The 27,584-nt window shown below is 39.7% G+C and overlaps 1 pseudogene; it reads left to right on the plus strand.

Moving 5' to 3' along the window:
• Positions 1-27,584, plus strand: part of LOC101429291 (alcohol dehydrogenase E chain-like) — an 80,820-nt pseudogene that overhangs the window by 34,235 nt on the left and 19,001 nt on the right.

The following is a 27,584-nucleotide window of genomic DNA, read 5'->3' on the forward strand; positions in this document are numbered from 1 at the left end:
TCACTTTAAAGGAAAATATTAGGGCCAGGGAAAGCAAAATGAGTAAGAAAAGAAAATGTATAAAGTAGTATTGGTAATAAATGTTAACAGTGCAACAATGTGAGATCTAGGAGAATGGATATTAGACTCATGTAAGTTGTGTAGAGTTATAGCAGTAAGTAGAATACCTATAATGAGACAGTCAACTGAATAAGGGGAGGAATATAGTATGAATTAAAAGGCCAATGTTTTCATGAGAGAGGGAAAGAGAAAAGAAAGACAATAATATCAAGAGTGGATAAAAGACAGAAAACAGAACAAAGGTATTAGAAATACAAAGTCAGACAATTTGAGGACCAAACAAAGGGGAATGGAATGTAAGAGAAACAGTAGATGATGGAGGATAGAAAGATGTAGAGGAAAGTGGATAGGGTAGGTGGCCAAAATCAGTACACACAGAAAAGAGGAAATGGAGGATGAGGAAACACAGCAAATGTGAAGCTTTCCCTGCAGCACCTATTATATAAAGAAAATAAAATAAAAAAAGAAGAAAAAGAGAAAAAAAGGAGAAAAAGGGGGGAACAAAAAACAGGGGGAAGCCAGCAAGGAAAAGAGAGAAAAAAACTAAAGAATAGAAAAAGGGCCTTAGGGGATAAAATAGAAGAAAAAACCAGGAGACAATGGCACTATAGTGACTATGACAAAAAGAAAAAAACAAAAAAAGAACCAAAGTTTCAAGCTAGGAATTCTCTTTGCAATTAAATAAAATGCTTAAGGATCCGACATTCCCTCTTTCTCCCTTCCTCACTTCTCTCTCTCCCAGGGCAGCAGGAAAGCTGCCTGAGTGGTCCAGTAGGACATTCAAGTAGGTCCTTGTTGAACCAACTCAACACAGAAGACAATGAGTCTTTATTTCCAGCGTGAGAGCACCTACACCTCACCAGAAATCCCAAATATGCTATTGAAAGCTTGGATAGCATGTCCTACAGTCCCTCCCCCTTAGGTGTGCTAGGGGAGTTCCAATTCATTTTCTGACTCCACCTTCTCCCAGACCAAGTTTCCTATCCCAGGACGTTTAGGTAAATTTGGCTTTCTCAGAAGATTCACCTCTCCTTTCTTCCCAGACTCTCCCCAAGTCAGCTGGTACGTTCCTCCATGCTCAAAGAAAAAAAACAAAACAAAAAACGTGGAGGACTAGGGTAATCACAGACCTCAGACAGACCTCAGGGTGCACTGGTTACAGGAATGGGAAGTCCAGGATATTGCAGACTCAAGGTGTGTGAGTCTGTGGAGCATGGGCTACCAGGGTTTAGGGGATACAGACCTGGGAACCACGCATCCTGTAAACACAGGGTTTGGGAACACCGCAGCACAACAAAGTTTTCAGGGATTACCATGGCCAGATCACCAGCCCTAGGGGGAAGGGTCCCACCCACAGCTTCTGACCTCCATGTCAGAAACCCAAAATTCCACCTCTTGCAAGAATCTCTTCTGTCACTCTCTCAACAAATCAACATCCAGACACCTCCTGCCCTGCAAGCCCCCAAAAGAGCCCGCTCAGGGTTTGGGAACACTACAGCACAATAAAGGTTTCAGGGATCACCACAGCTGGGCCACCAGCCCTAGGGGGAAGGGTCCCACCCACAACTTTTGACCTCTTTGTCAGAAACCCAAAATTTTATCTTTCGCAAGAATCTCTTCTGTCACTGTCCCACCAAATCGATGTCCAGACACCTCCTGCCCTGCAAGCCCCCAAAACAGCCTGCTCCAGCAAGATTCCAACCCTACTCAGCTGCTTCTTTGCAGGAGAGATTATGAAGTGCACTCACTCAGATGCCATCTTGCCCCGCCACCTGACATGATTAAATTATGAGGGCTTTCATTGGGCCACATTACCATGGGGGCAGGGACTCACAGAGAAAACTACATGGTAGAGAAGAAAGTTGGAGTTTTTAGCTGGAGCCCAGGAAGTAAGCACATAGAGGAGCAGAGCACCTGGACTGGGAGAGAATCAAGCCCCAGGGAGAGAGACAGAGCTGGATGCCTGAGAGTCTACAGTTGACCTTGTGGCAAGAGCAGGGCACCTGAGACTGGAGAGAAACAGCCCCAGGAAGAGAGGAGCCCTGGAAGCCTGAACTCTTGGCAGATGTCGGCAGTCATCTTGCTCCAACACATGGCAATAGACTTTGGTGAGGGAAGTAATTTATGCTTTGTGGTGTTGGGACTGTAACTTCTACCCCAGATAAATACCCTTTATAAAAGTCAACAGATTTCTGGTATTTTGCATCAGGGCTCCTTTGGCTGACTAATACAGGGCCCAAAAAAGAACCACTTGAGACAAGAGGAAAAGCATAAGTTTGTGTCCCAAGTCAATAGATCAGTGTATGGTAATTGTTCATCACTTAGTTCCCAAGATGGGGCTATGAGGCTCTGGTGGAATCATCATGGTATCTTTTGTGTCCAGCAGTGGAGCCTGTCCACTGATTCCTCTTCCTATGTGACCTCCCTTCTTGAACATGGAACAAATGAAACAGACCGGAGGGAGGAGACCTGGCAGCAAGAATCCTGCCGTAAACAGTGTCTATTTTATTACCTTTAACCATGTTTAAATATCTGATTACAAATTGACTCAATATTTTATTTTTAATATATTTTATCCTAATTTTGTCATGTATTAATATGGATGAATATTTTGATAGGCAAATGCTGAACACAATAGAAATTATCCATGTTATCGTTTCCACATAAAGTCATCTATTAAACACAATGGCCCAACCATTTTTCTAGGTCTTTAGATAGGTAGCATGAATGATTTTTTAATATTATGTTACTTATATAAACTCACTTTAGTCAGCAGATTTGCACTCCCCACTTACTACATGTTTAAGTGAACTGTGAACAGAAAAGTATTAATAAATATGTCTCTGGTTTTATTTTAAACTTTTATTGCTTCATTATTTAGAAGGAAATAATAAAATGACATCCTTACTCTCACCCATGTTTCCTCCATCTTCGGGGGAGAATAGATAATTCACATTTTAAGTTAAAGCCTAAAATCATTTGAAAGTCAGTTCTTACCCTAATGATAGTGCCTGCCTCTGCAATGATTGTTTTCAAGGGAATTCTTTGAATCTCTCTTTGTCCCATTCTGGTTACTTTTCTTCAAAAGAACTGAGGGTTTTTTTAAAGCATTCACTATATAATAAAGATAATCACTCTCAAAAACCAAAAAATTCTGTGAATTACTGGTTTCAAAATTCTCATTTTTATTGTAACTCAAAGTATCACAAAATATCAGATCTTCCCAATATCTAGTGGAAGTATGCCAGGCCACTTGTAAATAAAGTTTATATTGATGTGCTGAGAATATTCAGGTTTCATTAAAATAACATGACATGTAGCTCCATTAGAAATCTGGATATGAAATAAAAAATAATTATTAATACCATGGAAATAATAAAAATCCATGTTGTTTTCCACATTTACATTTCTTCTTTGGGAATCTTCACACACATATAGAACCAAACAGTTAATGATGCTGACAGACAGTCACCAATGATGTAGTGGTGATGGAGCCCTGTTTCTCAGGAGACATGTCCAAAACATATGCCTCTAATATATACACCTAAGCTTTTTAAGTTCTTGCTCTATTCATTCTTGGGCAGAAATTTAAGAAGAATTTGTTTGATCCTCCTGCAGGTGATAAAAGCATCCCTCTGTATCTTCCCCAGTGTGGAAAATGTGCCCTTTGTAAGCACCCAGAAGTCAGCTTCTGCTTGAAAAACAAGCAGGTTTCTGATATTTTGCATGCCAAACCAATGAGTCTGCACGTAAGTTTGCACATAAGTTCCTGCCTCGTGCCCTTCTGCGCCTCTCTCTGTGTCACACTGCCCTGTCTGTTCAATCCTCGGGGGACCATGCAGGATGGCACCACCAAGTTCATCTGCAGAGGGAAGCCCATCCACCACTTCATCACCACCAGCACCTTCTCTGAGTACACAGTGGTGGATGAGATCTCAGTGGTCAAAATTGATGTAGCTGTGCTGTCGGAGAAAGTCTACCTCATTGACAGTGGATTTTCTACTGGTTATGGGTCTGCACTCAATGTTGCCAAAGTAGGAATGACAAAAGATGATAAAACCAATTATAATCAGACTGTCAGGAACCAAAAGGGAAAATTTTTGTCCCAGTATAAGGGTGGATTCATATACATTGAATGATAGCTTCCCCTTCTACCATAATAGCACTGACACATTCCATAGAATTTAAGGATGTGATTATTGGTAGAAATGGCCCCAGAAGGAACTAAGAGATTGTCCTTTAAAATTCACCTGCTAATCATAGAAGAACAAGCTGTTTTTTTAAAAAGTGAGATTTAATTTTCACTAATTATTCTTCTATGATTGAACTTTTTGGAATTATTAAATTTTAGAGCTGAATTTAGTCATTCATTCTACAACTAGTGCATATAGGAATCAGGTACCAGAGATTCTGTTTGGTTCTATGGTAGACAAGGTAAACGAAAAGTCTTTGTCTTTGAGAGGCATCTAGTCCATAGATGCCCTACTCCCAGAATTAGAATCAATAGTAAATTCCAAAGCCTTGCCTGATATATCTCTAAACCAATTGTCACCAGTTCATTCAATCTGTTTACAAAATTCCTAGGAGGAAAGTAATGAAACTTCAGCAGTGAATTTATTCCACACCATTCAGTATGTGACTGCTACATTTCATCCCCCTGCAATGAACACTCACACACACATATTCAAATGCACATACAAATACTTCATAGGTGATAGATTTTAAGGGCAAAAAATATGTAAAGGCTCCTCTTTCAGAAAGGGTTGAGAGCTCCAATCTAAGAGTATCCCTACATTTTATTGATAAGAAAAATTGTGGCTCAGAGACATAAAGCTATTAATATTTATCCAACATCTCACAGTTGGTTAGCAAGGGACTGAGCAAGAATATATTTCTGAAAACTCCTGCTGCATCTTAAATTTAAGACGCATTTAATGCATTTAATTACATGCCTTTTTATTTTATTTTTTTTATTTTTATTTTTTAAGATTTATTATTTATTCTCTCCCCTCCCCCCACCACCCTGGTACTCTGTTCTCTGTGTCTATTTGCTGTGTCTTCTTCTTTGTCCGCTTCTGTTGTTGTCAGTGGCACGGGTATCTCTGTCTCTTTTTGTTGCATCATCTTGTTGTGTCAGGTCTCCGTGTGGGCGGCACAATTCTTGGGCAGGCTGCACTTTCTTTCACGCTGGGCAGCTCTCCTTACGGAGCACACTCCTTGCGTGTGGGGCTCCCCTATGCGGGGGACACCCTGTGTGGCAGGGTACTCCTTGCATGCATCAGCACTGTGCATGGGCAAGCTCCACACAGGTCAAGAAGGCCCGGGGTTTGAACTGTGGACCTCCCATGTGGTAGGCGGACGCCCTATCCACTGGGCCAAGTCCGCTTCCCACATGCCTTTTTAAATCACAATGACAAACCTCATGTTTTTCTAAGGTAGGTAGTGGTGTGGTACCTCCAAAACATTTAATAACATTCAGTGAATGAATAAGCAGGAAATAAACCCCCTTAAGGGAATATTACAATGAGGTTACTGGGACAGAAGGAACATTTTACCCACCTGAAGGCTGACAATATAATATTTGGTTTATTAAACAGTTAAATGTTGTCAAAATTTTCAAAATTTTAGAGCCTGTCTTTGCCAAATATCTATGACTCTAGCAATAAGTTCCCACTTTAATTGCATCATCCTTGTATAAGTGAGCCTACCCATAGAGCAGGATTTGATGTCAACCATATTAATGAATCTTATTCATTATTAAAATGTAGACCAATTATTCATTGCATTATTTTTATTAATATGTTCTAAAAACCTAGAGGGAAAAAACTGAATGTTTTTCCTCTAGAAATGTGTATGTCTCAAGTTGTATTATCTTCCAGTTGAATTCCCTAGTAGTTAACTTTTGCCTTTAGTAGAGAATAAACTCTGTTTCACAGGTAATTTCTGCTTTCATTATAATGGCACTGATTACTGAATGTTAAAGAGCCAATGAGGTAATTAATGAGGGTTTGATTGGATTTTTGTTTCCTACAATAAGCTTTTCACTTACATCATTTCCCAAAAGTAATCTTATTGTTTGTGTGGTAAACTGAAGCAGGATATCACTGGATTAGAGTTTCTGAGATCCCCCTTCAAGATTGAAGTCACTGACTGCTACAGGTGAAAGATCATCTTGTCCACTTGTTCCCAAACTAGAGTGCCCATTGCAACCACCTGAAGATTGGCTCTCACTTGCAGAGATTATGATTTAATTGGAATGTTTTGTGGCTAGGGTATTGAGACTTTTAAAAATATCCTCAGGCGAGTATAATATGCAACAAAGTTTAGGTAATACTGATCTAATTCAACCACCTCAATTTAAATATAAAGCGACTGAACAAAAAGAGGTTTTGATGGAAGGTTGTTTATAAGACTCCAGCTACCCCCTGGTGAAGAACAAAGCATGACACTTTATCCAGCTAAGCCTGTTCCCAAAAACCACTGCTAAATCCATTTTTGTCCTTTATGAAAATACAGGTCATCCTGGGATTCACCTGTGCCATGTCTGGCCTTGGAGAAGTCAGCTTGTCTGCCCTCATCGGCTGTAAGGCAGCTGGCGCGGCCAGGATCATTGGGGTGGATATCAACAAAGGCAAATTTGCAAAGGCCAAAGAGCTGGGGGCCACTGAGTGCATCAACCCTCAGGACTTCAAGAAAACCATCCATGAGGTGCTGAAGGAAATAAGCAGTGTGGTGTGGATTTGTTTGAAGTCATTGATTAGTTCAACACAATGGCATATACCGTGACATGCCTTGAATCGTGCTTCTAGAATCTGGAGTACATTTTTAAATGGCAGAATATAAACATTATGTAAAAACACTAATTTTTAAATTATGAATAGTAATTTACTCTTACTTATTACCTAGGATTTTTAATAAATTATTATGAGAAATCTTTCATCAGCTAAGCAAATGTTTTCGTTTGCTAAAAGCTGCTGAAAACAATGTAACATTTTTACTTAGTAAAAAATGTTGTCTTTTACAACTGAGATTTATTAACATAAGATTACAGTTCCAGGCGGTGGACTTGGCCCAGTGGATAGGGCATCAGTCTACCACACGGGAGGTCCGTGGTTCAAACTCCGGGCCTCCTTGACCCGTGTGGAGCTGGCCCATGCGCAGTGCTGATGCGCGCAAGGAATGCCGAGCCACGCAGGGGTGTCCCCCGCGTAGGGGAGCCCCACCCACAAGGAGTGCACCCATAAGGAGAGCCGCCCAGCATGAAAGAAAGTGCAGCCTGCCCAGGAATGGTGCCGCACACGTGGAGAGCTGACACAACAAGATGACACAACAAAAAGAAACACAGATTCCCGTGCTGCTGACAACAGAAGCGGACTAAGAAGAAGCAGCAAATAGACACAGAGAACAGACAACCAGGGTGGGGGGGAGGGGAGAGAAATAAATAAATAAATAAATAAATAAATCTTTTTTTTTAAAAAAGATTACAGTTTTGAGGCTGAGAAAAATGTCCAAATCAAGGCATCAGAGCCACATATGCTTTGGATATCTGATCTTCCAAAGTTCGTGCTCCAACCCTGAAGGATTTAATAATTAAATATCCCAGGAGAATCCTAATGGTAAGAAACCATTTTCTTACTGGTTCTCTGGACTGTCTTTTGAGATTCCAGGATAATAAGTGCAGTTTAAGTGTAATAATTATACATTTGGGAGAAATAAAAGCAACATTTGCATGTGTGTTTTGGAAATGATTAGTAAAATAGGGATCCATAAAAATGGACAAGACAAAAATTTGAAGAAGTAAACAGCATTCCATCCTGTTCACCATCAGAATATCTGGTTCAAAGTGCTGAGTTCAAAGTGCCTGCTTAATAAAAATTATTAACCAACTCAAATACTGACTGAGACGTGTGATGATAAAACATGCTTATTGAGGAGCCAATCTTATATAATTTTGTAGTGATGTTTATCTCATTATTTTATAAAAAATAATTATGTATACACAAATTCACTCATCCATTCTCTCATTCAAAAAAATATATTTTCTGAGCATACCTCAAAGCCACAGCACTCACCAGTACACTAAGTGAAACAGAGAGGCAAAAGACAATTGTTTTGCTCCACAGGTTCACATATAACTAAGCCAATATTACATGAACTCTTACTGTGCATCATGAGTGGCGACTATCAGAGAACTAATTTTAATGATTCTAAATATCAGTAGCATTCATAGTGGAGGCCCTGTTATACTGTCAAGAGGCATATGGTGTAGGCATCATTATGAGTCCTTTTCTTTCCCAGAAATCTCTTGATGAACTCTGTGTTGTTATTGAGAGGACACAACTGGAAGAGAGAAATTTTTGGTGATATGTAGTTAGATTTGAGGACCAAATTCTTATTAACCTCAGGAGTTGTTTACAAGTGACATGGCCAGGTTTTGAAGAGCAATGTGGCTAAAAATAAATTAAGTGTTTAGTGTATCTGTAATCTCAAAATCAACTAGATGTAGAACTAATGCAAACAAAAAGTCCAAAGCAGAATTTTTGCTGGGTCCTTACAAAGTAATTAGACCTGTTGGTGCTACCTTTTTTGATATGACTACAGAAGGCACTGAAATACCTAATAGACCTAAGAAATCTATAGCAAGATGAATCATATCTGCATTCATTGTCCAAAGTTAGACAACTGCTAAATTGGTGTTTTGACTTTGGGCATAATCATCTATACTGTAATTTCTATATGAAAGAATTGATAATTAAGGACCCTAACATATATGGAAATATTGGGAAAAAAAAGTCAAATTGCTGCAAAAATATATTGATGCACGCTATCTCTTATTAAGCCCAGTTATAACAGGCAGTGGAATACAATACACTTTTTATACACTTTCCCCATTCCCTGTCTGCCGCTTACCCCTGACTGAACCTTTCCAGGCCTTAAGAGTAAAGATTACATTCCCAAACTTGTGTCTGATTTTCTGACCGGCAAGTTTCCATTGATTCTATTAATAACCCATGTTTTTACCGTTTGAAAAAAATTAATGAAGGATTTCACCTACTTCACTCTGGAAAGAGGTAGAATTTAAGTTTCTTTTTGTGGTAGAAGGTTTGTTACTAAAGAAAAAAATACGTTTTTGCTCAACGATTTGACATACCTATGAGAGGGTGAATGATAAAAACTTTGCAGTGTCTTGGTTTTCCCATACAAATTTACTCTTTGCCTGTAGAACCTTTGATATCTTTAGCAGTTTGGCCTTGTTTATGAGTTCCAGAAATAGATATTGGATTGTTTGCTAATTGGTCTGTTCCACTGGACATGTTCCCCTTTGATTGTATTAAATCCAGAGGTTTCACGTTTACATGATTAAATTAAAATTAGGGCTTTGATTGGCCACATCAGTAGGACATTGAGTCATGTCCCCTTGGTAGGCGGGGACTCACAGAGAAAACGACTTGGCAGAGGAGAGAGTTTTGAGTTTTGATGCTGGAGCCCGGGGAAATAGATACCAGAGAAGAATACAGAGAAAGAGACAGGTCATTAGAAGCAGCAGCAGCCCCAGGAAGACAGATGGCCTGATAGTCTACAGCTGACCTTGTGAAGAGACCAAAGCAGCTGAACCCAGAAAGAAATGAGCCTTGGGGAGAGAGACTAGCCTCATGCCTGCCTACAGCTGAGATGGGAAGAAGCTGTGTCCATGGAGCCTTAAGAGGAAAGAGGAAGGCTGAACCCTCATAGACATTGCCCACCATCTTGCTCTAACACACGGTAACAGAGTTTGGTGAGGTAGTAACTTGGAGTTGGACTCTTTGGGGCCTTGTAACTGTACAAATTAATACCCTTATAAAAGCCAACTGATTGTGGTTCTTTGCATCAGCACCGTTTTTGGCTAATACAATATCTAATTGTGAAGAGCTAAGGATAGTTGCTTTATATTTCCTATGCTACTGAAACTAAATTTTACTGCTTATAGCAATAAATGATCAGATCCTCTCAGCCTCTTAAGAGAGAACATTTACCCTTACAAGGAAAAGAAATCAGAGTCACTCAATCATCACTATACCTTGGAATCACTGTAGCCTCTGCCTGACCTCTTAATTAAGGCTGAAAATAACGGTTGGAAATTTAAATTTTATTCAAGAGACCCAAATACTTTGATTATGGGAGTAGGTGGGTCTGCATTTGGGTTGTTTTTGGTATGAAGTGTAGTAGTTTTCTCATTTAAAAAAAAAACACTGAGTATCATTGCCATTTCTTTTTGCAATTTACAAAGAATTTTTCACAAATAAACGTTGTAAAGGAGAGGGTACAAAGTGCTATTTCAAATATTTAATTTTCATAGTTTCTCCAAGGCTTAAGAATATTAGCCAATTCCATTTCCTACTTCTAATACTTAATTACAACCACATAATAAGGTGAATTTTGTCACTTGGATTTATAGAAAAACCTCAGTATTTGTGCCTCCAACATGCACATAACAAGTTATTGTGCTTCAAGTCTTCTACTACTACCTCCATAATGTCTGTCTGCATTTTCCATCTTATGAAATGTACAAAAATCCTAGGGCAAAACTAAGAGCATGGGAAAGGATAGACTCAGGTATATAAGTGGAGAAGATCCAGGCCTTTTTAATCCAGGGAATTTATTAACAACTCAAGAGAAATGCCACCCAGTTTCATAAAGCAAAGGGAATTCTTTTTTGTTGTCTTTACAGTCCTTTATTTGCAGTGAATATTGATTTCTCCTACAAAATAAAAGCTGATTCATGCTACACATGATAAATGTGAGTTTTAGATACTAATTGTGAAAACTGCACTATTCCTGGAATTATATTTTAAAATTCTGTAATTTTTACTCATTAAAGTGTTTTAATTGGTTAAAAAGGTCTTTTTTTTTTAAGATTTATTTATTTATTTCTCTCCCCTTTCCCACCCACCCAGTTGTCTGTACTCTGTGTCTGTTTGCTGCATCTTCTTTGTCTGCTTCTGTTGTCAGCGGCACGGGAATCTGTGTTCTTTTTGTTGCGTCATCTTGTTGTGTCAGCTCTCCGTGTGGGTAGCGCCATTCCTGGGCAGGCTGTACTTTCCCGCTGGGCGGTTCTCCTTACAGGGCGCACTCCTCGCACGTGGGGCTCACCTATGCGGGGACACCCCTGCGTGGCAGGGCACTCCTTGCGCGCATCAGCACTGCACATGGGCCAGCTGCACAAGGGTCAAGGAGGCCCAGGTTTTGAACCATGGACCTCCCATGCGGTAGATGGACGCCCTAACCACTGGGCCAAGTCCGCCGCCTTGTTAAAAAAGTCTTAATGATTACAAGTGACTAAGAATCGTGCCCTAAGATAATTAAAAAGTCCTATTGTGACTTGAAGTATGAGATGGTAATGAAGCAGCTGGGTAACTAGGAAATGTCACAGTATCCAAAGAAAGTAGTTATACATATCCATATACAGATGTACATTTTTACAAGAATTATTTCCAGTGTAGAACTTTTTATTAACTTCCCATTCTTAAATCAAGTCTTTAGCCCTGGAACCAGTTGAACATTTTTGACATGCAAAACCTATGGTATCTAGTTGTTAATGCTTTCCTATGCTCAGAGGAAAATTTGCATTTTGAGCTTTATCTCTAGTGTATTATGAAATGATTTATCCTAATTAAAGTATTTATAGCTATCTCCAAAAAAATGTATTTATCGTCATGTCTGCTATCATTTTGTAATTGTGCCCAGGGCTGTGCACTTAGAGAAAATATTCTATCATTTTCTGTGTGACTGTCAGTAAGTCACTCAGACCTCTCTGAATCTGTTTCATCAGTTGTTTATAAAAATTTACTGCACCAACCCAGTTCAGTCTTGTGAAGATAAAAGAGATGGGCCAAGTGTAAAGAAAAGAGGAGAAGGAACAGGGTGAGGAAGAGTTTGAGTCAAGGATGGGCTTGGGTTTGAGGGACAATGGAGACATAGCTTTTAAAGAATGTATGGGGAAGCAGATGTAACTCAGGTAATAGGGCCTCAGCCTACCATATGAGAGGACCCAGGTTCAACCCCTGGGACCTCCTGGTGAAAAAGTAGAGAAAGCATGCCTGCACAGTGAACCAGTGCCTGCATGGTGAGCCAAGTGCCCCCGCGGTGAGCCAACTGTTCATGCAGTGAGCTGAGTGCCCACAGAGCGAGTGCTCATATGAGTGCTCACACAGTGAGCCAAGTACCTACATGGTGAGCCCTGTGCCCATGCAAGTGCCCACATGGCAAGCCAAGTGTCCATAAGGACACCCACATGGTAAGCCTGTGCCCATGCGGCAAGCCAGTACCCATGTGGCGAGCCAAATGCCTGCACAGCAAGCCGAGTGCCCATGCGGTGAGCCAGTGACCGTGTAAGTGAGTCATGCAGCAAGATAATGGTGCAACAAAAGAGAGACGAAGGGGAGAGTCAAGGTAAAGCACAGCAGAAACCAGGTACTGAGGTAGCACAATTGACAGGGAACCTCTCTCCATATCAGAGGTCCCCAGGAGTGAATCCGGTGAATCCTAGAGGAGAAAGATGAGAAAAGAAGACAAAAAGAGTAATAGATACAGAAGATCACACAGCAAATGGACACAGACAGCAATAACAGCAAGATGGCAGAGGGGGAGGGAGGAGGGAGAGGGAGAGGAAAAGGAAAAAATAAAAACAAATTAAAAAAAAAAAGAACATAGGTTCTGTTATGGAGATTAGGGAGATACAAGGTAGATGAGAAGTTTAGAGTAAGACTGTGAAGAGCCTTGAATGAAAGACACAAGATTTGTGACCTCTTTCCTTTATTCCTTTCCTAACTTGAAGCAACCTGAAATCATAGGACCTCCCTTTCCTCTCTGCTGGATGAATGTTTCTCAGTTCTGGCATGACTTTCAACAGCTATATAATAAAGTGTATTTGCACAGCCATGAACTAGTCATGAAATTTCCCTTAGACATTCTACAGAAATATGCTCTTTATGTTGATCCTCCATGTTGGCAGACTACATCTAATTAAATAGATGATAGTATTTACCTGAACAAAGGACAACAAAAATGTGCAAGCAGTAATTTTTCTGTAGATTTTCCAAGATTAATATTTTTTATTAACTCTATTTCAAATTCACAAAAATAAAAGAACAGAAAAGGGCAGCTCAACAAATTATAGAAATATTACTCCTAAAAAATCTTTTCCAGGCAATTTTATCTCATTTAATTCCAACTACTAACTCAGTTGTTCCTCTATTGTACAGAAAGATACACAGATGAACACAGATTAGTTAAATGACATAGTCAAGGTCTCTGTATTAATGAAAAAAATGAAGAAGAGAAAAAAATGCTTAATCATATACATATCTCACAAAATCAAACCCCATATTTTTTTATCTTTAGAATTAATATAGTACCAACTTTGCTTTTGCTATAAAAATATTACAATGTTGCTTTTAACCATAGTCCATAAATTACCTTAGTTGTCTTTTTCCCAGATATCACCACATTCCTAACACCCTGTAGCAGAACACTCCCATATTTATATTTAAACCACAATCCTCACCTACTTCCAAAATCATTGTTATACATTCCGAATGTTATCCTCCAGCTGTCCTCCAACTAACATTAATCTTCCTAGACTATTCATTTCAATCATAATCACATCCATAAATCAACAGTATTTGTTACATTCATTATAATGTGTCCAACCACTACTACATATTTATATTTCACCTTATTAAACATTTTACATACATCCAGCATCTTCTCCCCCTTCTTATCCTACATTCCATCTCCCGCCAGCCTACACTTCATAGTCCAACTCCATAAGTCTATTCATTGTATTTACTTCATTTCAGTGAGACCATGCAATGTTCATCCTTTATGCCTGGCTTATTTCACTCAACATAATATCCTCAGGGTTAGTCCATGTTGTCATATGCTCTCTCAGTTGATTTCTGCTTAGAGCTGAGTAATAGTCTATGGTATGAATATACCATGTTTTATTTATCCATCCATCTGTCGATGGACATTTAGGTTGTTTCCATATTTTAGCAATTGTGAATAATGCCACTATAAACATTGGTGTACAAATATCTGTGCACATCCTTGCTTTCTGTTCTTCCTAGTAGCAGGATTGCTGGATCATAAGGCAGTTCTACATTTAGTTTCCTGATCGTCTTCCATAGAGATTACACCATTTTATAGTCCCACCAACAGTGAAGAAATGATCCTATCTCTCCACGTGTATTTGACTCTTAAAGGGTGGAAGACTATTGAAAACAAAATTTCCTGGCTCATTTTTTGACACTGACTTATATGTTTGCTGCTATGATTATGAACATATATAACAAATTACCCCTCTGATACAGAACCTCCCAGACAGGCTGATGTGTCAAAAACTTGGTTGCCAGTCTATCCCTTTCTTCATAGATTGTGAGCTTCTTTTCATGAGTAATAATTGTAGCCTATAGGTATTGAGCATTCTCCTATCTGCCTGGTTCCATGATTAGTGCTTTATGGATTATCTCATTTATTCACCAAGCAGCCCTATGAGGTATATACTATTATTAATCATCATCTTAGAGATAAGTAAACTAAAGCAAAGAACAGATAAATAATGTGTCCATATGCATACCACTAGTAAGACTGTCTGCCTGGACCCAAAGGCCATGACATAGCCACTGCCCCAGACTGCCTCTTTGAGTAAAGTCCTTCTCTTATTTGTTTTGTCATCACCATGTTATCTAGATTAATGCCTGGCACAGGAAGTTTCTTAGTCAAGACTGACTGGTATTAAGTGAAGCAGAAATACCAGGGATAGTGAGTACTGTTCGTGTGTCTACTTCTCTGCTATGAGGAGAACAGAGCTGTATCAAACATCTTCCAGTAGCTTGCAGCATTCTCTGTCCTACCTCATCTGTCCTGCTTTTTTACTCCCTCTACATAACTGCAACAAATGGATTGAAGCTAAGTGCAGATGAAAAGAAAACAATACTCTGAATGACCTGAATCAACTTCAAGGGGAAATGTAAAGTGCATGAAGTAAAACTAAGAGATTAAAATTTTATGTAGCAGGGACTTCCAGGAAGATTGAAGATCAGAGAGATGAAGAGATCATGTCTCTCTCAGAAAAAAATGGCTGGAGGACAGGCAGAGATTGTCTGGAGGGCTGCTCTGGGGCTCAGGACATCAGGAGAAGGCAAGACACCACCCAGAAGAGAGGGAGACAAAGGAAAGGAGGCTCAGCTGGCTCAAAAATCCCATGAGTAGAGCTGCAAAAGCAGCAGCAGGCACCCTTTCCCCCACCTGCAGAACAAATAGCAGTGTGAACTGCAGCAGCTGTGGATTACACAGGTTGAAGACTGAGGAGGTTGCAGGGGTTCTCTTTCCCGGGAAAGGGGCGAGGGTGGGACTCAGCCTACAGCAAATTCAGATTTTGGCTAGCGAACTTGGTCTAATGCATTGGAGGGGTCACACACTTCCAGGCCAAGTGGGGCCACGACATTGTTTGCTCTGAGAGCTGGCAGGTAGCTAAAGATAATTTGCCTTCTCAAACCCCATCCCTACTGCCCGGGGCTGGTTGCTGAAGAGGCAAAGGGAGATAGGGTGTGGCTGGCCAAGGATGGAGAACAGCATCTGAGAAAGTTTGCTTGTGAGGCTTGGCCAGGCCTGAGCTCATTGCTTCTGCACCACCCACCCACCTGAGGAGGTACACTGAATGCATTCCCCCTTAGCACCTGGGTCTGAGCTGAGAAGTCTGCCAGAGTGCCAACTTCTGGGCTCTTGTGGGAAAGTGGCTAACCTGTTCCTTATTGTAAATGTTAGACTTGTCCTGTAGATGTTGCAGTTGTTCCCTATTATTGTAGATGATGTTGCAGTTCTAATAGCAAACAGTTGCTTAGTAGTTTCCAATAAATACAAGGTGGAAACTAGGGTCAAGGCTCTCAGTTCCAGAAGCTGAGAGGCCTCTGGTCCCAGCTTTACCTCCTCTCTTGTGTCTCTCTCTGACCTTTATTTTGTAAGTTCTGCATTGCCTCCCCTTCGAACTAACCTATTGTGAGCTGCTTGCAGCACTGCGCAGACCAAAAAAGTGCATGAAAAAGAAAAATAATAAATAAATAAAATAGGCAAGCAGGTGGCTTTACTGCCACTCTCTCCAAGGCCTTTGGAAATTGACCTGCACCCTATTCTGGATCCTTAGCCCTGGTCAGAAGTTTAAAAGGGGCAATCCTAAATATCTAGAATGAGTTGAACCAAGAGTCAAAGAACAGTGGTATCACACAGCTATTTAACAGTAAATCCCTAGACAAGAAAGAGAAAGTGAACATCAGAATAAACTTAGAATCATATGCCTAGATATCACCAAAAAATTACAAGCTGTACAAAGAAAAAAGAAGATAGGACTCAGGCAAAGGAACAAATCAAAGTTCAGATGAGTTACAGGACTTGAAATAGCTAATCAGTGAGGTTCATATGAATCTCCTAAATCAAATAATGGAGTTGAAGGACAATATAACTAAAGAAATAAAAGATACTAAGACGACATTGATCACCACCATGCAATGAATGTGCCACAATGATGAAAGAGGTCATTGATGTGGGAGGAGTGGGGGAGGGGGAGGGTATGGGGTATATGGAAACCTCTTACTTTTTTTTCTTTTCTTTAATTTTTTATTTTTTATCAAAGTATATCATTCATACATAAACACACATAAACAATGTGTGTAGTAAAGATTGTGAACTTCTAAAATAAACATACATAACATCACACAGGGGTCTCATACATCATCCCTCCACCAACTCTTGCATTGTTGTAAAACATTTCTTACAAACTATGCAAGAGCATCATCAAAATATTACTACCAACTATAGTCCTTATCTTACATTTGGTGTATTTTTCCCCCAACTCATACTATTTTTTTAAATATATTTTTGTTACAGATATTGTGAACTTGCAAAACAGTCATACAGATGTGTAGATTTCCCATACAACTCCACACCCTGGTGGAATATTTGTTACAGATTATGAGATAATATCAGACTATTACCACCAATCATGGTCCATAGCATACATTTGACACACTTTTCCCATACACCTCCATTATCAACACAATACAGCTTTGGCATTGATGCAAGAATATCATAGGATTGCTATTAACCTAGGTCTATAGGTCACACTAATTGTAGTTTTTCCATACTTCTCCATATTCCCATCACCCTGCAATAGTGGTGTACATCTGCTCTAGCTCACAGAAGGACTCTCTTGCATTTGTACCCTTAAGCACAATTCTCAACCACCTCTGGGTTCACTGTGCTGTTCAGTCCCTAGGTTATTTTTTAGCTTTCTTTCTATTGACATTTACTTCCCCAGACTACCTTTTTCAACCACAATCCCATTTATAAACCAGTTGCTACTCACTATAATGTGTTACTGTCAACTCTATCCATCTTCACACTTTTACAGTCAGGTTAGTTAAACTTCTACAAACAATAAGCATCTGTAGTTCTTCTCAACCCTCCTCTTATCTCCTAATAACCTATACTCTAGGTTTTAATTCCATGTGTTTATTATTTGTTTTTAGTTCATATTAATGAGACCATGCAATATTTGTCCTTTTGTGTCTGGCTTACTTCACTTAGTATAATGTCTTCAAGTCATCCATGTTATCACATATGTCCATTGTAAATACATACTACATTTTGTTTATCCATTCATTGGTGGATGGACATTTGGCAATTTTGAACAATGCTGCTATGAACATTGGTGTGCAGATGTCTGTTTAGTCATAGTTTTTAGTTCTTCTGGATATATTCCTAGTAGAGGAATTGCAGGGTCATATGGCAGTTCTATGTTTAGCTTCCTGAGGAACTGCCAAACTGTCTTCCACAGAGGCTGCACCATTTTACACTCCCACCAACAGTGAAGGAATGTTCCTATTTCTCCACATCTTCTCCAGCACTTATTGTTGTCTGTTTTTTTTAATAATGGCCATTCTATGTGGTATTAGATGATATGTCATTGTTCTTTTAGTTTGCATTTCCCTAATAGCTAGTGACATAGAACATTTTTTCATGTGTTTTTTGGCCATTTGTATTTCCTCTTTGGAGAAATGTCTATTTAAATCTTTTGCCCATTTTTAAATTGGATTGCTTGCTCTTTTATTTTTGAGTTGTATGATCTCTTTATATAGAATGGAAATCAAACCCTTATCAGATAAGTGGTTTCCAAATATTTTCTCCCATTGACTGGGCTGCCTTTCCATCTTCTGGATGAAGTCCTTTGAATCACAGAAATGTTTAAGTTTGAGAAGGTCCTATTTATACATGTTTTCTTTCATTGCTCGTGCATTTGATGTAAGGTTTAAGAATCCACCACCTACCACCAAGGCTTGAAGATATACCCCTACATTTCCTTCTAGGAGCTTTATTGTACTTCCTTTTACATTTAGAACTTTGATCCATTTTGAGTTAATTTTTGTATAAGGTGTGAGATAGGGGTCTTCTTTCTTTCTTTTGGCTATGGATATCCAATTCTCCCAACACCATTTGTTGAATAAACTGTTCTGCCCCAACTGGGAGTCCTTGGCAGGCTTGTCAAAAATCACTTGGCCATAGATGTGAGGGTTTCTGTTTCTGAACCATCAGTTCAGTTCCATTGGTCTATGCGTCTATCTTTATGCCAATACGATGCTGTTTTTACCACTGTAGCTAGGTAATATGATTTAAAGTCTGAAAGTGAGACTCCTCCAACTTCACTTTTTCTTTTTAAGATGTTTCTGGCTATTTGAGGCCTCTTACCCTTTCAGATAAATTTGATAATTGTGTTTTCCATTTGCTTAAGAAATGCTGGTGGAATTTTTATTGGGATTGCATTGAATCTGTATATCAGTTTGGGTAAAATTAACATCTTAATGACATTTAGTCTTTCAATCCATGAGCATGGAATATTCTTCTAATTATTTAGGTCTTTTTTTAAATTTCTTTTAGCAATGCATTATAATTTTCTGAATACAAGTGCTTTGCATCCTTGGTTAAGTTTATTCCTAAATATTTGATTCTTTTAGTTGCTATTGTAAATGGAATTTTTTTTCCTGACTTCCTCCTCAGATTGTGCATTATTAGTGTATAGAAGCACCACTGTACTGATCTTGTATCCTGACACTCTCCTGAAATCATTTATTACCTCTAGCAGCTTTGTTGTAGATTTCTTGGGACTTTCTAGATATACAGTCATATCATCTGCAAACAGTGAAAGTTTTAATTCTTCCTTTCCAATTTGGATGCCTTTAATTTCTTTTTCTTGCCTAATTGCTCTAGCTAGAAATTCTAGCACTATATTGAACAACAGTGGTGACAGTGGGCATCCTAGTTTTGTCCTTGATCTCAATGGGAAAGTTTTTAGTCTTTCACCATTGAGTACAATGTTAGCTGTGGGTTTTTCATATATGGCCTTTATCATGTTGAGAAAGTTTCCTTCAAATTCCTATTTTTTGTAGTATTTTTATCAAGAAAGGATGCTGTATTTTGCCAAATGCCTTTTCTGCATCAATTGATAAGATCATGTGATTTTTCTTCTTTGATTTATTAATGTGGTGTATTATACTGACTGATTTTTTGTGTGTTGACCCATACTTGCATGCATGATATAAAACCCACTTGATCATGATGGATAATTCTTTTAATGTGTTGTTGGATTTGATTAGCAAGTATTTTACTGAGGATTTTTGCATCTGTATTCATTGGAGAAATGGATCTGTAATTTTCTTTTTTTGTAACATCTTTATCTGGCTTCATTGTTAGGGTGATATTGGCTTTAGAGAATGAGTTTGGTAACATTCCATCTTGTTCAATTTTCAATTTTTTGGAAGAGTTTGAGTAAGATTGGTATTAAATCTTCTTTGATTGCTTGGTAGAGCTCTCCTGTGAAACCATCTGGTCCTGGACTTTTCATTTGGGGAGGTGCTTGATGACTGTTTCACTCTCTTTTTTTCTTAAAGATTTATTTTATTTATTTCTCTCCCCTTCCTCACTCCCCGCCCCAGTTGTCTGTTCTCTGTGTCCATTTGCTGTGTGTTATTTTTTTTATCTGCTACTGTTGCTGTCAGTGGCATGGGAATCTGTGTTTCTTTTTGTTGCATCATCTTGTTGTGTCAGCTCTCCATGTGTGCGGCACCATTCTTGGTCAGGTTGCATTTTCTTCTGCGCTGGGCAGCTCTCCTTACAGGATGCACTCCCTGCGCGTGGGACTCCCCTATGTGGGGGACAACCCTGTGTGGCAGGGCACTCCTTGCGTGCATCAGCACTGCACATGGGCCAGCTCCACACAGGTCAAGGAGGCCCAGGGTTTGAACCGTGGACCTCCCATATGGTAGACGGATGCCCTATCCACTGGGCCAAGTCCGCTTCCCCGTTTCAATCTCTTTACTTCTGTTTGGTTTGTTGAGGTCTTCTATGTCTTCTAACATCAGTGTAGGATTGAAGTCTCCAACTGTTATTGTAGAGATCTCTATTTCTCTCTTCAGTTTTGCCAGTGTTTGCCTCACGTATCTTGGGGCATCCTGGTTAGGTGCATATGTATTTATAACTGTTATCTCTTCCTGGTGAATCATCCCTTTTATTAATATGTAAAGCCTTCCTTGTCTGTAATAACAGATTTGCTTTTAAAGTCTATATCCCCAGTCTAAATTCCCAGGAATTTTTCTATTTCATCTGCATTGTCTAGTTTTTTACCATCAAGTTGTTCATAGTATTCTCTTACTGATCTCTCTCATTTCTGTGGGTTCAGTACTAATGTTTCCCTTTTCATTTTTTACTTCATTTATTTACATCTTCTCTCTTTTTTTCTTCATCAGTCTAGCTAAGGGTTTGTCAATTTTGTTAATCTTCTCAAAACACCAACTTTTGGTTTTGTTAATTTTCTCTAGTGTTTTTTTGTTCTCAATTTCATTTATTTCTGCTCTGATCTTTTTTATTTCATTCCTTCTACTTGCTCTGGGATTTGTTTTCTGTTCTTTTTCTAGTTCCTTCAGCTGTGTATTTAGGTCATTGATTTTTGCTCTTTCTTCTTTTTTAATGTAAACATTGAGGGCTATCAATTTTCCTCTCAACACTGCCTTCACAGCATCCCATAGGGTCTGATATGTTGTATTCTCATTGCCATTCATCTCAAGATATTTATTGATTTCTTTTGAAATTTCTTCTTTGGTCCACTGGTTAGTTAAGAGTGTGTTGTTTAATCTCCACATATATGTGAATGTTGCCTTTATTTGCCACTTGTTGATTTCCAACTTTACTCCATTCTGACCAGAGAAAATGCTTTGCATAATTTTGATTTTTTTGAATTTATTGGGATCTGCTTTGTGACCCAATATATGGTCTATCCTGGAAAAAGATCCATGAGCACTTGAAAAGAATGTATATCCTGCTGTTTTGGGGTGCAATGTTATCTATATATCTGTTAGGTTCAGTCCATTTATCATATTATTCAAGCTCTCTGTTTCTTTATTGATCTTCTACCCAGATGTTTTATTCAATCCTGAGACAGGTGTATTGAAGTCTCCAACTGTTATTGTAGAGATCTCTATTTCTCTCTTCAGTTTTGCCAGTGTTTGCCTCACGTATCTTGGGGCATCCTGGTTAGGTGCATATGTATTTATAACTGTTATCTCTTCCTGGTGAATCATCCCTTTTATTAATATGTAAAGCCTTCCTTGTCTGTAATAACAGATTTGCTTTTAAAGTCTATATCACCTGATATAAGTATAGCTACCCAAGCTTTTTTTTTTTTGGTTACTGCATGTGTGGAATATCTTTTTCCAACGTTTCACTTTCAATTTATTGGTATCCTTGGGTTTAAGGTGAGTCTCTTGCAGACAACATATAGACAGCTTATATTTTCTTATCCATTCTGCCAGTTTGTGTCTTTTGATTGGGTAGTTTAATCCATTGACATTCAATTTTATTACTGTAAAGGCAGTTCTTATTTCATCCATTTTGATCTTTGCATTTTATCTGTCATTTTATATTTGATACTTTTATTTACTGTTACTGATACATTTGTCATTTCTAGACTCTCTTCCAGACTTCTCTCTCCTATCTTTTCTTTTCAGTCTGTAACACTTCTTTTAGTATTTCCTGCAAACCTGGTCTTTTTGTTATAAACTCTCTCAGTTTCTGAATATCTGTGAATATTCTAATCTCACCCTCATTTTTAAAAGATAATCTTGCTGGGTATAAAATTCTTGACTGGCAGTTTTTCTCCTGCAGAATCTTAAATATATCATACCACTGCCTTGTTGCCTCCATGGTTGCTGATGAGAAATCAGCACTTAATCTTATTGAGTATCCCTTATATGTTATGCATTGCTTTTCTCTTGCTGCTCTCAGAATTCTCTCTTTGTCTCTGGCATTTAACATTCTGATTAGTATGTGTCTCAGAGTTGGTCTTTCTGGAGTTATTTGGATGGAAGTACATTGTGCTTCTTGGACATGGATATCTACGTCCTTAAATATGGTTGGAAAATTTTCCACCATTATTTCTTCAATATTCCTTCTGCCCCTTTTCCCTTCTCTTCTTCTTCAGGGACACTCATGACAGGTATGTTTGCATGTCTCTTGCTGCCATTTAATTCCCTGAGACCCTGTTCAATTTTTTTCCATTCTTGTCTTCATCTGTTCTTATGTTTGTTCATTTTCAGATGCCATGTCCTCGAGCTCACTGATCCTTTCTTCTGCTTCCTCAAATCTACTGTTATATACCTCCATTTAATTTTATTTACTGCACCTTTCATTCCCATATGGTCTGCTATTTTTCTATGTATGCGTTCAAATTCTTCTTTGTGCTCATTCAATGTCTTCTTAATATCCTTAATCTCTTTAGCCGTCTCTTTGAATTTATTAAGGAGATTTGTTTGAACATCTAAAATTAGTTGTCTCAACTGCTGGCTTATCTTTTTCCTTTAATTGGGCCATCTCTTCCTGTTTCTTGGCAGGGATTGTAATTTTTTGTTGGTGTTCCTGCATCTGGCTTGCTAGATGTATTTATTCTGGGTGCAGTTTCTCCCTTTAGTTTAGGGATTTCTTACCTTTTCTCCCTTGCTGGTTGTGTACCAGGAGCCAAGGATGTAGTTGGTGCTGTAAGTTATGGAGGTTGAAGCTGCCCATGTTGCCCCAGAAAGTGATGAAGCTTCTCCTACCTTTCTCCTCTGTCAGGGATAGGGACAGAGCTGCAGCCATGTATAATAATCCAAGTTGGGCACAACAAAACTCTCTGTAGTCACCCAGAGACACTGATGAAGCTTCACACCCCTTTCTCCCCTACTTTAGGCAGGGATGGAGCTATATCTTTGGTAAGCAATCTATACTGTGTGGGTCCAAAATGACCACAGTTGCTCAGGTAAACTGATGTAACACCAGACCCTCTCCCTACCATGGGTGGGAATGGACCCTCTGGAGTGCCCAACAATCTAATCTCTGTGGGCCAAATATGCCTGCAGTTGCCCTGAGAGACTGAGGGAGTACTGTCCCTTCTGCCTTTAGGGAGTGGGAACAGAACCACAAGTGCTCAACAGTTTGGTCCTGTAGGCTGAAAGTACCCACTGTTGCCCGGAGAGGCAGAGGAAACACCAGTCCCCTCCTATCCTATTGGGTGGTAGGGGTGGTTCTATGGATGCTCAACAGTTCAGTCCCTTTAGGCCAAGAATACCTGCCATTGCCTGGAGAGGCTGAGGAAACACCAGCCCCCTTCTATCCTCTTAAGGCATGGGGTTGGATCCACAGGTACCCAACAGTTCAGTCCCTATTGGCTGAAAGTACCCTCCATTATCCAGAGAGGCTATGGAGACACCAGACCCCTCCTATCCTACTGGGGGTGGGGGTGGATTCATAGGCATCCAATAGTCTGGTCCATGTAGGCTGAAGGTCTGCCATTGCCCAAAAAGGCTGTGGAAAAACCAGTCCCCTTCTTTCCTATTGGGAGGTGTAGCAGTTTGATATAGTTATGAATTCCAAAAAGAAATACTGAATAATGTTTGTAATCTGATCAGTACCTGGGCATCATTGAGTTATCATTAGGATGTAGAGTACCCACCCAGTACCCACCCTTTGGTGGGTGGAGATTTACAGATAAAAGGCATGGCAAAGGACAGAGTTGGAGCTTTTGATGTGGGGGGTTCTGATGCTGAAGTTTGATATTGGAGTTTGATGCTGAAGACTTAAGCTAGAACTCCAGGATGTAAGCTCACAGAGGAAAGAGAAGCCAGGCCCCGGAAGGAAGGAACCTTAAATCCAGAAAAAAGGAGGCCCCAGGAACATAGGGACCCAGGAAGCCTGAACCCTCGCAGACATCGACATTCATCTTGCTCCAAATAGACTTTGATGAGGGAAGTAATTTATGCTTTATGGCCTGGTATCTTAAGCTCCTACCCCAAATAAATACTCTTTATAAAAACCAACCAATTTCTGGTATTTTGTATTAGCACCTCTTTGGCTAACTAATACAGAGGGTGAGGGTGGGTCCACAAGTACCCACAAGACCAGGTTTTGTGGGCCAAAAGCACCTGCAGTTACCCAGAGAGGCTGGGCAAACAGTCTGTCTCTTGTCCTATTGGGGATGAAGTGGAGCTACAGGTGCCCAATAGTCAGGCTTGTGCAGCCCAAAACTGTCTCAAGTTGCCCTGAGAGGTTGCGGCAACACTAGCCCCCTCCTATCCTGTGAGGGGACAGAAGTGGAGATGGGCTCAAAGGCACTCAACAAACCTGTTTGTGTGGGCTGAAAACTCCTGCCATTGCCCAGAGAGGCCTAGGATACCCAGTTCCTCTCCTATTCTGTTGGGATGCAGGGATGCAGCCCCAGGTGTCCAACTATTCATCCTGTGTCAGAGAAGAGCACTTGCAGTTGCCTGGAAATCCTGGTGCAGGTCCCACTAACTACCTTTCTCCTGGAGGTGGGGTTGGAGCCTAGCCTAGGGCTGCAGTCCAATCTGGATGGAAAGAAGCCTGTCCCTAACTTCACTGGATTTCAGTCAGCCAGGCTTCCCCTCATGCCGGGGACAGAGTCAAAATGGCAACTACTGGATTCTTTCCCACCTGGACATGCTCAGAACCTAGCTGTCTCTTAAGATTATACCTTAGTCAGCTGAGTCCACTAATCAGTAGTTGAGATCAGTGGACATCTGTCTCTTCCTCCACCAATTATGGAAAATGGAGCCTCTAACTCCAGCCACAGAATACCACCTGAGACGGCTTGCACCCCTAGAGTAGGATGGGCACCAGCCTCTGTGGCATGGCTCGCAGCTTCCCAGAGAGTTGGTGCAGGTCCCCCCAGCTTCCTCCCTGCCAGAGGTGGGACTGGGTTTTAGGCTATACCTGGAATCCAACCTGGGTGGAAAGAAGCTGGTTGTTACAAGCATTGTGATTTTCAGTCAGCGCCGCTTGCCCTTGTGCCTGGGGCGGAGTCAAAATGGCAGCCACACAGTAGTTGCTGAGGGCAGGGAGAGGGGAGAAGAGATGTGATGTGGGGGCATTTTTGGGACTTGGAGTTGTCCTAAATGATGTTGCAGGGTCAGATGCTGGACTTTATATATCCTGCCATGACCCACTGAATGTACTGGGGGAGAGTGTGAACTACAGGGTAAACTATTATCTGTGTGGTGCAGCAGTGCCCCAAAATGTGTTCACCGAGTGCGATGAATGTGCCACAATGATGGAGGAGGTTGTTGGTGTGGGAGGAGTGGGGTGGGAGGGTAGGGGGTATACGGAAACCTCTTATATTTTTTAATGTAACATTTTTTTGTGTGATGTATATACCTTCAAAAAATTACAATTTACAAAAATGATGGGGTGGGGGTAGGGAGTGGAGTATATGGGAACTTCTTATGTTTTTTGTTTTTTTATGTTTTTTAATGTAACATTCTTTGTGATCTATTAACTTTAATTTTTTAAAAGTGTAAAAAAAATGGCGACCACCAGCTTCCCTCTGACCTGGACAGGCTCAAAGTTTAGTTGTTCCTAGGATTCTACTTCAGCCCGCCAAATTCACTGATCAATAGCTGCAGTCATTGCTACACCATGTTTTCCTCCCATTTTTATTGGGGGAAATGGAACTTCCAACTCCAACCACAGAATAGGTCTTGAGGTGGCTTACATGCCACAGGGACCAACCTCCATGGCGTGGAGTGCTCTACTCACGATTTCTTTGTGTAGATGGGTAGTCTCCTCCTTCCACACTATCAAGGATGTTGCAGGATACTCCTCTGGTCTCCTGGGTCCTCCAAACAGGTGCTTTAGGTAGCTCTGGGTGACCACCAACTGCCCTGTTTCATGAGCTGACTCCAGGAGCTCCTTACTCTGCCACCATCTCGGCTCCACCCCCTCTTATATTTTTTAATGTAACATTTTTGTGATCTATGTATCTTTTTTTAAAAAAGACTTTTTTAAAAAATTTGCTTAAAAAAGGAAGACATTGATGAGCAAAAAGAAAACTTTGAAATATTGGATAGAAAAACATCAGAGCTTATGGGAATGAAAAACACAAAAGAAGAAGACACAGCAAATAGACACAGAGAACAGACAACCGGGGTGGGGGGTAAAGGGAGAGTAATAAATAAATAAATCTTTTTTTAAAAAGTCAACAGGAAGAGTCCATTTGAGAAAATGTTGACTACATGGAGGAGGTAGGGAATTAATAAAAAAAAATACAATAGAGGTACACAGCAGCAGATTTGAAGTCATGAAAGAAAGAACAGTGATGTAGTGGAAAGAACATTTTTTTTATCATAACAGACTGAAGCTGGAAACTGATAATGGATGGGAAAAAATAATGGCCAGAAAAGGAAAAATTCAAAAATATATGATTAAACAACACATTTTAAAATAATCTTTGGATCAAAGAAGAAAATGCAAGGGAAATCAGTAAATATCTTAAGACAAATAAAAATGAGAACACGACATATCGAAACCTATGAAACACCATAAAAGCAGTGCTGAGAGAGAAATTTATAGCCCTCAATGCTTACATTAAAAAACAAGAGTAAAAACTGAAGATCTAACTGCACAACTGGAGGAACTAGAAAAAGAACAGCAAATTTATGCCTAACCAAGCCAAAGGAAAGAAATAGTAAAGCTCAGAGCAGAAAACAGTGAAATCAAGAACAAAAAAAGGAGAATCAACAAAACCAAAAGTTGGGTCTTTGAGAAGATCAACAAAATTGACAAACCATTAGCTAGATTGAACAAAGTAAAAAGAAAGAAGATACAAATAAATAAAATCAGAAATGAGAATGGGGACATCACCACCAACACTGCAGAAATAAGTGGGATCATAAGAGTTGTTCCTATGAACAACTGTATGCCAAAAACCTAGACAATGTAGATGGGATAGACAAATTACTAGAACCACAAGAACAACCTCCACTGACCCTAGAATAAATACAGCTCAACAAAGCAATCAAGAGTGAAGAGATTGAAACAGTCATCAAAAACATGCCACAGATTAAAAGTACAAGACCATATGACTTCACAGTTGAATTCTATCAGTCATTTAA

Source organism: Dasypus novemcinctus, chromosome 1 (genome assembly GCF_030445035.2).
Source record: "Dasypus novemcinctus isolate mDasNov1 chromosome 1, mDasNov1.1.hap2, whole genome shotgun sequence".
NCBI classification, from domain to species: domain Eukaryota; kingdom Metazoa; phylum Chordata; class Mammalia; order Cingulata; family Dasypodidae; genus Dasypus; species Dasypus novemcinctus.